This window comes from Oncorhynchus nerka, linkage group LG2 (genome assembly GCF_034236695.1).
Source record: "Oncorhynchus nerka isolate Pitt River linkage group LG2, Oner_Uvic_2.0, whole genome shotgun sequence".
Classification (NCBI taxonomy): Eukaryota; Metazoa; Chordata; class Actinopteri; order Salmoniformes; family Salmonidae; genus Oncorhynchus; species Oncorhynchus nerka.
The window spans coordinates 17,172,272-17,187,070 of NC_088397.1; positions in this window are offsets into that span (position 1 = coordinate 17,172,272).

Here is a 14,799-nt window from a genome sequence, read left to right on the forward strand (position 1 = left end):
TTCCACTCTTTCTTTCCCAGATTGTCACATAGATTGAAGATGGCAGGCTGCATCAGAGCTGAGGTTCTTAAGTGTCGCATCGGTGGGTTTCTGCATCGGGCCCATTTCACACCTGCAGTCTGGTTCTCTCTCTCACTGCAACACCGCCACCTTGTGGCTAAAACTATGGCCTCCTCCTCCTCCTCCTCTACCTCTCTTCCTCTATTGTTCCCTCTCTCTCTCTCTCTCTCTCTCTCTCTCTCTCTCTCTCTCTCTCTCTCTCTCTCTCCTGCCCCTGCTATCATTCTACCTCTTTCACTTTCACACACACACTGAAACACACACTGACACACACACACACACACATACTGACACACACATGGTGATGCCAGCTGATAGTGAATCATTGGATAATGAAGAGAGGTTTAGACAGTGATCAGCAGACGGCTCCCCAGTGTAATACTAATCAGAGGCTGCAGCATGGAGAAATTAGTCAACCTCTCCTCTCCTCCTCTCTCTCTCCCTCCTCTATCCCGCTATCCTGAGTTGTGACAGCCACTTAGTTTCTCATAACTCATAACAGAATACTGAGGAGAATGTGATGCTAAGGATTAAGTGGAAACGTTCCCCTCACACATTTTCAACATTCACCTTGTTGACCTTGCGTTTGCAGTATTTTCCGTTCACACACATCTACTAGTGTAAATATACACAAAGATCTAAGAACAATTCTGAGATTTGTACTTTGAGATAAGCTGTCTATTACAAGCTTCAAATAGTTTAAGGAGAGATGAAAACATTTTTGGGTCGTACATCAAGCGTTCATCCCTTAGGGGTCCTAATGTTGACAGTAGACAGAACAACATCAAGGGCGTCTCTGTATGTGCCTGTCTGAAAGGAATGTTATTTGGGAGAGAGAAGAGATCCCTGGCTAGTGGAAGTGGGCCCTGACAGAAGAGGGGAGTAAACATCACAAGAGGCCTACCTCACTCCTCTATCCTCCCCACACCCCACCAGCACCCACCTTCCCCCTTTCTCTGTTTCTCTTGGATCATTTGTCTGAAAATGACAGTTTTAGCATTTTAGCAAAGACGTTAGCAAAGATGTTATGGGGTAAGCACAGAGGCATAGTTAAAAGCAAACCCTTTGGAATCCGAAACCTGACATTTCAGGACTCTTCCCCCCCAAACAACAAAGCAGCCTCAGCCACTATATCTGTGGGGGCGACATGACAAGGGAGATGGAATCTGCAGATCTACTTATTTTGCTTCTACGTCAGGCTTCGATCCTCACAGTTTTGATGTGTTATCAACATCTATATACTATATTTATATCTGCTGTGTTTGTGTTATCTACATCCTGTATATCTATCTGCTTTGATTGTGTTATCTACATCATGTATATCTATCTGCTTTGTTTGTGTTATCTACATCCTGTATATCTATCTGCTGTGTTTGTGTTGTCTATATACTGTATATCTATCTGCTGTGTTTGATACTATGACTATGGAGGACTAAGGAGGACAGGGCTGCTGACCTGTGGTGACCATCTGAACATGGACCTTGAAAATAGTTCATTCTCATCATGCTGTGTTTCAGAGCACCTTCGCACATGTTTCCCATTATAGATGTTTTATAGCAACGTGTCAAGTCATGAACCACCAGAGATGTCAGTACACTTCCAAAATGACATCGGAAAAAGTGACGCAATCCACTTCGATCAATCGATGAAGACCACATTATGACTTCATCCACTAACTGGCCTTCAGTAAGCGACCTCAGCTGGCTATAACAGTCTTACGTCACATGTTATAATAGACCGGCCCAGTTCACAGGCCCCTTCCATACACAGTGATCTCAGCCAGAGAAACCCATGATCTACATGCCAGCCTTGGCCTGGCTGGGTGCCAGCGTATGGGGCTGCTGGGTGATGAATGTGCAGCGCTCCACCACTTGACATTTCCCATTAAAACCAAGCAGCGCCTGATTTCCATTCCACGTGCACAGGCACAGGCCTCATCACTTTCTGTCCATGCATTATTATTGGCTGGAGCAGAATGGATCGCCTCATCACTTCTGCTGTCCGAGTGTTATCATTGGCTACTGGGGGATAGATTGCCTCGTCAGAGAGTATTCAGCATTGAGAGTTCTGCATCTCGGAGAGAGAGGGAGGGAAGGAGGGGGAGGTAGAGCAAGGGGGGAGAGGCAGTGAGAGAGCGAGAGAGAGCATGAGAGAGAGAGAGAGAAAAGGAGAGAAAAAGAGAGAAAAAGAGAGAAACAGGGATAGCTGGAGCTGCTTGATAAGGCCCATCTCGGATCACCAAGCCACATAATCATACATACCGGAAGCAACGACCTGCGTGCTCAGCAGGAGAGGGTGGCGACTTCACTACGGGGAGTGATCGAGAAGGCCTCCGCAATCTTCCCCAACTCAAGAATCGTGGTGTCAACCCTTCTACAGAGGAAGGACTTCCACCCTGCCACAATCCAAAGAATAAATCGCAGCCTCTCCCAGTGACTGTGCCCTGCGACCCAATGTACACCTGGCCCACCATCCCACCCTCGATCTGGACCGTCTCTATGACCATGTTCACTTGTACAGGGAGACAGTCCCCATCCTTGCCAAGACTCTCAAGGACGTTGCTTTAAACCCCAGTCCGACCTCTCCACCTAGGAACAGTGGAGCAATCTCCACCCCGTCGAGATCACCTAGACAACACCCCGGACCAGTACCCTGGAACCCCCAGCCACGACCACAGCACCACCAACCTCAATGCCCACCACAGCCAGCGCATTACAGACCACCCCAGCACAGCTTCAGAGCCACCCAGACGAGGCCTCCCACCCCCCTGCCCCCCACCGCAGACCCACACTTGGAGGAGCCACAGCCCAGCAAGCAGAGCTACGCACAGGCTGTGAGAGGAGCAACTGGCCCAGCCCCACCAACCAAATGAGTGACATTAAACAAATACTGAGTCTACTATGCTCACATGTGATAGACCAAGGGTCATGGTAAGATGAGCACAAGAACTCCACCATCCTCACACTACACCCACCCAAGTAGCATGACACAAATTCTATCTTAAATGATAAACAAATCACATTTGCATAATAAGAGTTTACTTTAATTTTTAAAATCCTATTTTAATAGTTCTTGTTGGATTGTGAGTGTTTGTCTCATTTTGAAGGTAAAGAAAAAAAGTTATGAAATCTTTTTATGTTGCATGTTGGAATTTACAAGGATTGAAGTCCTCTACTTTTGGACTAAAGAGCAGAAACCCAGACTTCCTGAAAGAAATTGATGATGTTGATATTGTAGTACAACAGAAAACAAGGTGCAGAGGTGATGTTTCCACTGGCTGTCCACTAGGTTATAGGGAGATAATCATACCATCCACTGGCTGTCCACTAGGTTATGGGAGATAATCATACCATCCACTGGCTGTCCACTAGGTTATAGGGAGATAATCATACCATCCACTAAATTAAAAGGAATCTAACAGGGCAGAGACTCAGGGGAAATGCTAATATGGTATAAATCTGAACTAATTAATTCTATCGAATTGATCAAAACAGGAGAATTCTTTACATGGTTAAAAATCAACAAGGAGGCTGTCTTGACAGATAATAACGTCTTCCTCTGTGCCACATACATTCCCTCCTCAGTCACCCTACTTCAATGAAGAGAGTTTCTCCATTCTAGAGGGGGAAATTAGTCACTTTCAGGCCAAAGGCAAAGTACTGGTCTGTGGAGACGTGAATGCTAGAACAGCAGAAGAACAAGACACTATTAACAGTCATGGGGATAAACACCTACCAGGAAGCAGTAACCTTTCCCTCCCCACATACCCCCACAGAAACAAAGTGAAAAACCAAAACGGAGTACAGCTGGTGAAGCTCTGTCGAACACTGGGCCTGTACATAGTCAATGGTAGGCTGAGAGGGGACTCTTTTGGTAGGTACACCTACAGCTCATCCCTTGGCAGCAGCACTGTAGACTACTTCCTCACTGACCTAAACCCAGAGTCTATCAGAGCCTTCACAGTCAGCCCACTAACACCTCTCTCAGACCACAGTAAAATCACAGTGTATCAGAGAAGAGCAGAACCCAACCATGAAGGATCACGGCCCAATAAATTACATGGTACAAAACAGGCCTATAGATGGAGTGCAAACAGTACAGACATCTACCAAAAAGCAATTAGTAGCCAAAAAATACAATCTCTCCTGGACAACTTTTTAGTCTTAACATTTTCCTACAGCAATGAAGGTGTAAATTTGGCCGTTTGGAACATAAACTTTATATTTCACAAATTAGCCTCCTTGGCTAATTTAAAGAAGCATAAGAGCAAACCAGAAATAACAGATAATGAAAAATGGTTTGATAATGATTGCAAAAATCTAAGAAAGTCATTGAGAAATATATCTAATCAAAAACACAGAGAACCAGACAACAAAAATATACGCCTTCAATATGGGGAAACACTGAAGCAATACAAACACACCCTAAGAACAAACCTACACCTTCAATATGGGGAAACACTGAAGCAATACAAACACACCCTAAGAACAAACCTACACCTTCAATATGGAGAAACACTGAAGCAATACAAACACACCCTAAGAACAAACCTACACCTTCAATATGGGGAAACACTGAAGCAATACAAACACACCCTAAGAACAAACATACACCTTCAATATGGGGAAACACTGAAGCAATACAAACACACCCTAAGAACAAACATACACCTTCAATATGGGGAAACACTGAAGCAATACAAACACACCCTGAGAACAAACATACACCTTCAATATGGGGAAACACTGAAGCAATACAAACACACCCTGAGAACAAACATACACCTTCAATATGGGGAAACACTGAAGCAGTACAAACACACCCTAAGAACAAACCTACACCTTCAATATGGGGAAACACTGAAGCAATACAAACACACCCTAAGAACAAACCTACACCTTCAATATGGAGAAACACTGAAGCAATACAAACACACCCTAAGAACAAACCTACACCTTCAATATGGGGAAACACTGAAGCAATACAAACACACCCTGAGAACAAACATACACCTTCAATATGGGGAAACACTGAAGCAATACAAACACACCCTAAGAACAAACCTACACCTTCAATATGGGAAACACTGAAGCAATACAAACACACCCTGAACAAACATACACCTTCAATATGGGGAAACACTGAAGCAATACAAACACACCCTAAGAACAAACATACACCTTCAATATGGGGAAACACTGAAGCAATACAAACACACCCTGAGAACAAACATACACCTTCAATATGGGGAAACACTGAAGCAATACAAACACACCCTAAGAACAAACATACACCTTCAATATGGGGAAACACTGAAGCAATACAAACACACCCTAAGAACAAACATACACCTTCAATATGGGGAAACACTGAAGCAATACAAACACACCCTAAGAACAAACATACACCTTCAATATGGGGAAACACTGAAGCAATACAAACACACCCTAAGAACAAACCTACACCTTCAATATGGAGAAACACTGAAGCAATACAAACACACCCTAAGAACAAACCTACACCTTCAATATGGAGAAACACCGAAGCAATACAAACACACCCTAAGAACAAACCTACACCTTCAATATGGGGAAACACTGAAGCAATACAAACACGCCCTAAGAACAAACATACACCTTCAATATGGAGAAACACTGAAGCAATACAAACACACCCTAAGAACAAACATACACCTTCAATATGGAGAAACACTGAAGCAATACAAACACACCCTAAGAACAAACCTACACCTTCAATATGGGGAAACACTGAAGCAATACAAACACACCCTAAGAACAAACATACACCTTCAATATGGGGAAACGCTGAAGCAATACAAACACACCCTAAGAACAAACATACACCTTCAATATGGGGAAACACTGAAGCAATACAAACACACCCTAAGAACAAACCTACACCTTCAATATGGGGAAAACTGAAGCAATACAAACACACCCTAAGAACAAACCTACACCTTCAATATGGGGAAACACTGAAGCAATACAAACACACCCTAAGAACAAACCTACACCTTCAATATGGGGAAACACTGAAGCAATACAAACACACCCTAAGAACAAACCTACACCTTCAATATGGGGAAAAACTGAAGCAATACAAACACACCCTAAGAACAAACCTACACCTTCAATATGGGGAAACACTGAAGCAATACAAACACACCCTAAGAACAAACCTACACCTTCAATATGGGGAAACACTGAAGCAATACAAACACACCCTAAGAACAAACCTACACCTTCAATATGGGGAAACACTGAAGCAATACAAACACACCCTAATAACAAACCTACACCTTCAATATGGGGAAAAACTGAAGCAATACAAACACACCCTAAGAACAAACCTACACCTTCAATATGGGGAAACACTGAAGCAATACAAACACACCCTAAGAACAAACATACACCTTCAATATGGGGAAACACTGAAGCAATACAAACACACCCTAAGAACAAACCTACACCTTCAATATGGAGAAACACTGAAGCAATACAAACACACCCTAAGAACAAACATACACCTTCAATATGGAGAAACACTGAAGCAATACAAACACACCCTAAGAACAAAAATACACCTTCAATATGGGGAAACACTGAAGCAATACAAACACACCCTAAGAACAAACCTACACCTTCAATATGGAGAAACACTGAAGCAATACAAACACACCCTAAGAACAAACATACACCTTCAATATGGAGAAACACTGAAGCAATACAAACACACCCTAAGAACAAAAATACACCTTCAATATGGGGAAACACTGAAGCAATACAAACACACCCTAAGAACAAACATACACCTTCAATATGGAGAAACACTGAAGCAATACAAACACACCCTAAGAACAAACATACACCTTCAATATGGAGAAACACTGAAGCAATACAAACACACCCTAAGAACAAAAATACACCTTCAATATGGGGAAACACTGAAGCAATACAAACACACCGTAAGAACAAACATACACCTTCAATATGGGGAAACACTGAAGCAGTACAAACACACCCTAAGAACAAACATACACCTTCAATATGGGGAAACACTGAAGCAATACAAACACACCCTAAGAACAAACATACACCTTCAATATGGGGAAACACTGAAGCAATACAAACACACCCTAAGAACAAACATACACCTTCAATATGGGGAAACACTGAAGCAATACAAACACACCCTAAGAACAAACATACACCTTCAATATGGGGAAACACTGAAGCAATACAAACACACCGTAAGAACAAACATACACCTTCAATATGGGGAAACACTGAAGCAATACAAACACACCCTAAGAATAAACATACACCTTCAATATGGGGAAACACTGAAGCAATACAAACACACCCTAAGAACAAACATACACCTTCAATATGGGGAAACACTGAAGCAGTACAAACACACCCTAAGAACAAACATACACCTTCAATATGGGGAAACACTGAAGCAATACAAACACACCCTAAGAACAAACCTACACCTTCAATATGGGGAAACACTGAAGCAATACAAACACACCCTAAGAACAAACATACACCTTCAATATGGGGAAACACTGAAGCAATACAAACACACCCTAAGAACAAACATACACCTTCAATATGGGGAAACACTGAAGCAATACAAACACACCCTAAGAACAAACATACACCTTCAATATGGGGAAACACTGAAGCAATACAAACACACCCTATGAACAAACATACACCTTCAATATGGGGAAACACTGAAGCAATACAAACACACCCTAAGAACAAAAAAGGAACAGCACATTCGAAATCAGCTGGATGGAATTGAGGAATCCATAGAATCAAACCACTTCTGGGGGAATTGGAATAAATTAAACAAACCGCATCGTGAGGAATTGGCTATCCAAAATGGGGATATGTGGAGAAATCACTTTGCAAACCTCTACAGTAATATAACAAAGAGCCCAGAACAAAAAGATATACAAGAAAAATTACAAATCCTTGAATCAGCAGTCAAAGACTATCAGAATCCTGTGGATACCCCAATTACAGAAGAAGAATTATTGGAAAAACTATGCACTCTCCAACCCAAAAAGGCCTGTGGTGCTGATGGTATTTTAAATGAAATGATCAAATATACAGACCACAAATTCAAATGGGCTATTCTCAAACTCTTCAACATTATCCTCGCTGCAGGTATTTTCCCCGATATTTGGAACCAGGGATTGATCACACCAATCTATAAAAATGGAGACAAATTTGACCCAAATAATTTGCGTTAACAGCAACTTGGGGAAAATTCTCTGCAGTATTATAACTAGCAGACTACATCCTTTCCTTGACGAACACAACGTCCTGAGCAGAAGCCAGATTGGATTTCTAAAAAATTATCGTACAACAGACCACATGTACATCCTCCACACTCTAATTGATAAACAAGTAAACCAAAACAAAGGCAAAATCTACTCGTGTTTTGTAGATTTCAAGAAAGCATTTGATTCAATTTGGCACGAAGGTCTTTTTTATAAACTAATAGAAAGTGGTATTGGAGGGAAAACATATGATTTTATTAAATCAATGTACACTAAAAACAAATGTGTGGTTAAAATTGGCAACAAGCAAACAGACTTCTTCTCTCAGGGATGGGGAGTGAAACAGGGCTGCCCAATAAGTCCAACACTATTTAACATCTACATTAATGAATTGGCAAAAACATTCGAAGAATCGGCAGCACCTGGTATCACCCTACACAACACTGTAATCAAGTGTCTGCTCTACGCAGATGACCTGGTGCTGCTGTCTCCCACTAAAAAGGGGTTACAGCAGCACCTAGATCGTCTTCACAGGTTCTGTCAGACCTGGGCTCTGACTGTTCACCACAGGTTCTGTCAGACCTGGGCTCTGACCGTTAACCTAAAAAAACCAAATATAATGATATTCCAAAAAAGGTCTGGAAATAAGGATGACAAATATAAATTCTATTTGGACACAGTTCTATTAGAACACACCAAAAACGACACATATCTAGGACTAAATATCACCAACACAGGTAGCTTTCACATGGCTGTGAATGAGCTGAGAGACAAAGCAAGAAGAGCATTCTATGCCATTAAAAGGAACATCAAAATCTAAATTCCAATTAGAATCTGGCTCAACATTTTTCAATCAGTTATAGAACCAATTGCTTTATATGGCAGTGAAGTATGGGGTCCAATCTCTAATAATGAATTTACCAAATGGGACAAACATCCAATCGAAATACTGCATGCAGAGTTTTGCAAGACTGTATTGCAAGTGCAAAGACTGTCACATTCTGACCTTAGTTCTTTTGTTATGTCTTTGTTTTAGTATGGTCAGGGTGTGAGTTGAGTTGGTTGTCTATGTTTGTTTTTCTATGAGTTGGAATTTCTGTGTTTGGCCTGGTATGGTTCTTAATCAGAGGCAGCTGTCAATCGTTGTCCCTGATTGAGAACCATACTTAGGCAGCCTGTTTTCACCCTTGATTTGTGGGTGATTATATTTTCTGTTTAGTGTGTTTTGCACCTGACGGAGCTGTTTCAGTTGTGCTTTTTGTTTCTTTGTTTGATAGAGTTCAGTTTAAATAAATAACATGAACACGTACCACGCTGCGCTTTGGTCCTCACCTTCTTCCACCGACAGCCGTTACAAATACCCCCTCCCTCATTCAAATTTTAAAAAAGAGCCATCAAATTTTACAACCATCTAAAAACAAGTGACCCCAAAACATTCCATCACACAGCTCTACAATGTCAAGAGATGAAACAAGAGAAGAGTCCCCTCAGCCAGCTGGTTCTGAGGCTCAGTTCACCAACCCAAACCAACCCCATAGAGTCTCAGGACAGCACTCAGAAAATCTGGCCCAACCAAATCATCACAAAATAAAAATATATCACCTATTGGAAAGACACCACAAAAAAATCAAAGTAAACTTCAATGCTATTTGGCTCTAAACAGACAGTACATGGTGGCAGACTATCTGACCACTGTGACTGATAGAAAACTGAGGAAAACATTGACTAGGTACAGACTCAGTGAGCACAGTCTGGCTATAGAGACCGGTCGTCACAGACAAACCTGGCTGTCCAGAGAGGACAGGCTGTGCTCACTCTGCTCCAGGGGAGAGGTAGAGACAGAGCTGCATTTCCTATTACACTGTGACAAATACTCAGACCTAAGAGAATATTTATTTCCCAAAATTATAATTCAATAAAAAGAATTTGAAACTATAAAAGATGAAGAAAAAATCAAATATTTATTGGGTGAAAAGCCAAAATGTGCAGTTTTGGCAGCCAAATATGTGTCCTCCTGCCACAACCTGAGAGACAGCCAGTGAAAAGTACAAAGTAATGTCGATAATATTTCCCATCTTGTTTTGTTTTGTCTTTCATAGCGCATCATGTGTCTTCTCAGTCATGAGAGAGAGACTGTCTTCTCAGTCATGTTGACACTGTTCTACTACCATTGCTTTAATGTATTGTTGTTCTCATTAATATTGTTGTTGTCGTTGTTGTTAATGGTAATCCCATGTCCACTACTACTATTATTATTGCTGTTAGTCCCACCATTTATTTATATATCAATATATATATATTTTATATATAAATATATATTTTTATTTTATTTTTATTTTTCGATAGGTATACTTTAACAATGTAAGTAATAATGAACTTGCCATGTCAATTGAATTGGAGAGAGAGAGAGAGAGAGAGAGAGAGAGAGATGTGGCCCTTGTGTGTGAGGCTGAGTTTCTATGACGAGAACAAATTAAGCTAGATTTGTACTTAATGGTATTGACCCAGTAGTGTATGTTATATTCTGTGATCAGGCCTAGGCGATGCGGACATAAATCTATAGGATGATAATTCAAGCAATGATCAGGATAATGATAGGCTATGAAAGACTATATGATATGAGGGTTTCTATTGGAAAACTTTGGGTGGCACAACTGCCATTTGAATAAGACTGCTCCTCTGATACAGGTAAAGTAGCTAGCATTTAGATACAGTACCAGTCAAAAGTTTGGACACACCTACAAGGGGAACACACTACACACATTCAAGGGTTTTTCTTTATTTGTACTATTTTCTACATTGTAGAATAATAGTGCAGACATCAAAACTATGAAATAACACATATGGAATCATGTAGTGTTAAATATATTTTAGATTCCTCAAAGTAGCGTTGATGACAGCTTTGCACACTCCTGGCATTCTCTCAATCAGCTTCATGAGGTAGTCACCCGGAATGCTTTTCCAACAGTCTTGAAGGAGTTCCCACATATACTGAACACTTGTTGTCAGCTTTTCCTTCACTCTGAGGTCCAACTCATCCCAAACCATCTCAATTGGGTTAAAGTCGGGTGATTGTGGAGGCCATGTCATCTGATGCAGCACTCCATCACTGTCCTTCTTGGTCAAATTACACTTACACAGCCTGGAGGTGTGTTTTCAGTCATTGTCCTGTTGAAAAACAAATCATAGTCCCACTAAGCGCAAACCAGATGGGATGGTGTATCGCTGCAGAATGCTGTGTTAGCCATGCTGGTTAAGTTTGCCTTGAATTCTAAATAAATCACTGACAGTGTCACCAGCAAAGCATCCCCACACCAACACACCTCCTCACACCTCCTTCTCCATGCTTCACGGTGGGAACCACACATGCAGAGATCATCCTTTCACCTACTCTGAGTCTCACAAAGACCCGGCTGATGGAACCAAAAATCTCAAGTTTGGACTCATCAGATCAAAGGACAGATTTCCACCGGTCTAATGTCCATTGCTCGTGTTTCTTGGTCCAAGCAAGTCTCTTCTTCTAATTGGTCTCCTTTAGTTGAGGTTTCTTTGCAGCAATTCGACCATGAAGGCCTGATTTGCACAGTTTCCTCTGAACAGTTGATGTTGAGATGTGTCTGTTACTTGAACTCTGTGATGCATTTATTTGGGCTGCAATCTGAGGTGCAGTTAATTGCCGATTCCTGAGGCTGGTACTGTAATTCTAATGAACTTATCCTCTGCCGCAGAGGTAACTCTGGATCTTCCTTTTCTGTGGCGGTCCTCATGAGAGCCAGTTTCATCATAGCGCTTGATGGTTTTTGCAACTGGACTTGAAGAAACTATACTATTTCTTGAAATGTTCTGCATTAACTGACCTTCATGTCTTGAAGTAATGATGGACTGTCATTTCTCTTCGCATATTTGAGCTGTTCTTGCCATAATATGGACTTGGTCTTTTACCAAATAGAGTTATCTTCTGAATACCAACGCTAACTTGTCACACCACAACACAACTGATTGGCTCAAATGCATTAAGAAGGAAAGAAATTCCACAAATGAACTTTTAACAAGGCACACCTGTTAATTGAAATGCATTCCAGGTGACTACCTCATGAAGCTGGTTGAGAGAATGCCAAGAGTGTGCAAAGCTGTCATCAAGGAAAAGGGTTCAGTTGACATACCACACACAGAAGCTTTTGAAGACTTGTCTCAGTGTGTGTTGGATGCCATATCTTAGGAAAGCTAATGGGTGTAAGTACTGGATCTGATAGAGCTTGGCCTGCAAACTCCCAAACATTATCCCAGGGCTTATGTTCCAGCTAATACAAACAGGGAACATTCAGTGAAGAGGGAACAGACAGGGGGACTTTTTCTGAACAAACTGAAACTTTTCTCCTAAAGAGATGATACCAGAGACTCTGCACGTCATACCACTACATCATTCTAATAGAAGGAAACATACAATATGTATCATATAACGTTGGGTACATTATAGCATAATTGGGAAAACCCCACATCTGTTTACAGATTAATCCTATAGTCTTAGTCCTGGGATCAACTGGGATATCAATCCCCAGTATTAGATTACTGTAAACAAACCACACAATGAGAATACTCTGATTGGGCCATCATCTCAGATATCCTCCAGAATCTGTGTTGCTGATCTGATCCAGGACTAACTGATCCTATACCCCTGACACTAACATGGTAGAAATATAATTACTATCCATAGAAATATAATTACTAGAATGGGTCACCCACAGTAATTTTAATTCTAAGAAGATAGTAACCAATAGAAAAACTGACCTTAGATCAGGCCTTAGGGCTGAAATTTATCCTGTGGCACCATAACATGCCTTGTCTTGCCAGACGCCAGACAACAGATTTTCATTTAAAGAGGAATGTTGTGGCATCTACTGTTACATGCAGTGGTGGGATACAGTACAGATGAAGGACCTTAATTTGATCACGCTGTTGAAGGAGAACTTTCCTGCAATGAAGGACATTAAAAAGGCTTCTGAAATTTGTAATTTCCACTTTTAAACTTTTACCTTACGCAAAATGTATCACCCCCTACAAAAATATCCATTAATTATAATCCACATGATAATTCACATTTCTTGTTGCTTCTGCAGGATTATTTTCCCGCTGACGTAAACTGGCTCAAATTAAGATCCCACATCTGTATGTGGTTGGGGGTTAAAATATGACACGACACCAAATGTTTAGTGACCATTGGGAACCTCCAACACCCGGACAGCAGAAGTGCTGAGGCAATCCATGGCTCCAGGGTTAGAATGTGACACCGTTTCAGGTTGTAGCATGTTTGTTTGGGTGGATTAGTGTACGCTAAGGCCTCACTTTCACACTATGTATTTTACATAGCTCTCCCATAGACAATGCATTGGCAGGCGGCAGAGCCATACAGTACATCATGCAGAAAATGGGAAAATGTCTAACCTGCATGTTGGCACCAAGTGGAATTAGACACAGCTCAAACTCACACTAATCCAACATGTCTCCAAGGTGGATAGGGGAGGGATTTGGGATTGGGTGTGTTTATCTAGGTCTCATCACAAATGGCACCCTATTCCTTTTTATAGTGCACTACTTTTTACCCATTTGGGACAAACCCTATAGAAGTAGGATCTTCATTTGATCACCCATTTGTTGCTGAGAATTTCCCTGCAAAGCAGGAAATGCAAACATGTCGTGTATTTGAGTATTAAGGGGCTTCTAATGTTTGTAAATTCAGTCTTGCCCTAACGATGTATCAACTCCATTAATTATAATCCACATAATAATTCACATGTCCTGTTGCTGCAGGATTATTTTCCTGCTGTAGCAAACTGGCTCAAATTAAGATCCTATATCTGTATAGCTCTGGAGGCAGGTTGTAATGGCTTTCTTCTGTGGACGAAGGATCGGACCAAAGCGCAGCGTGGTTAGTGTTCAACATGTTTAATAAAGACCATATATGTGACACTACAAAATACCAAAACAACAAATGTGAAAAACCGAAACAGTCCTATCTGGTGCATAGACACAAAGACAGAAGACGACCACTCACAAAACCCAACACAAAACAGGCTACCTAAATATGGTTCCCAATCAACCACTGCCTCTGATTGAGAACCATATCAGGCCAAACATAGAAATGGGAAAACTAGACACACAACATAGAATGCCCACTCAGCTCACGTCCTGACCAACACTAAAACAAAGAAAACACAAAATAACTATGGTCAGAACGTGACACAGGTCCCCTCAGCCATCTCTGAATGGACGTAGTCACCGTGTCTGTTCCACCAATCCCAGTCCCTGCCACTGACACATGACATTCCATTCAGAGCACCTAGGCAACAGCATGCCCAGGGGAAAAATATGAAACCTTTCTTTACCTAAAAAACAAAACAACAGAAGATCTAGAATTAGCACAG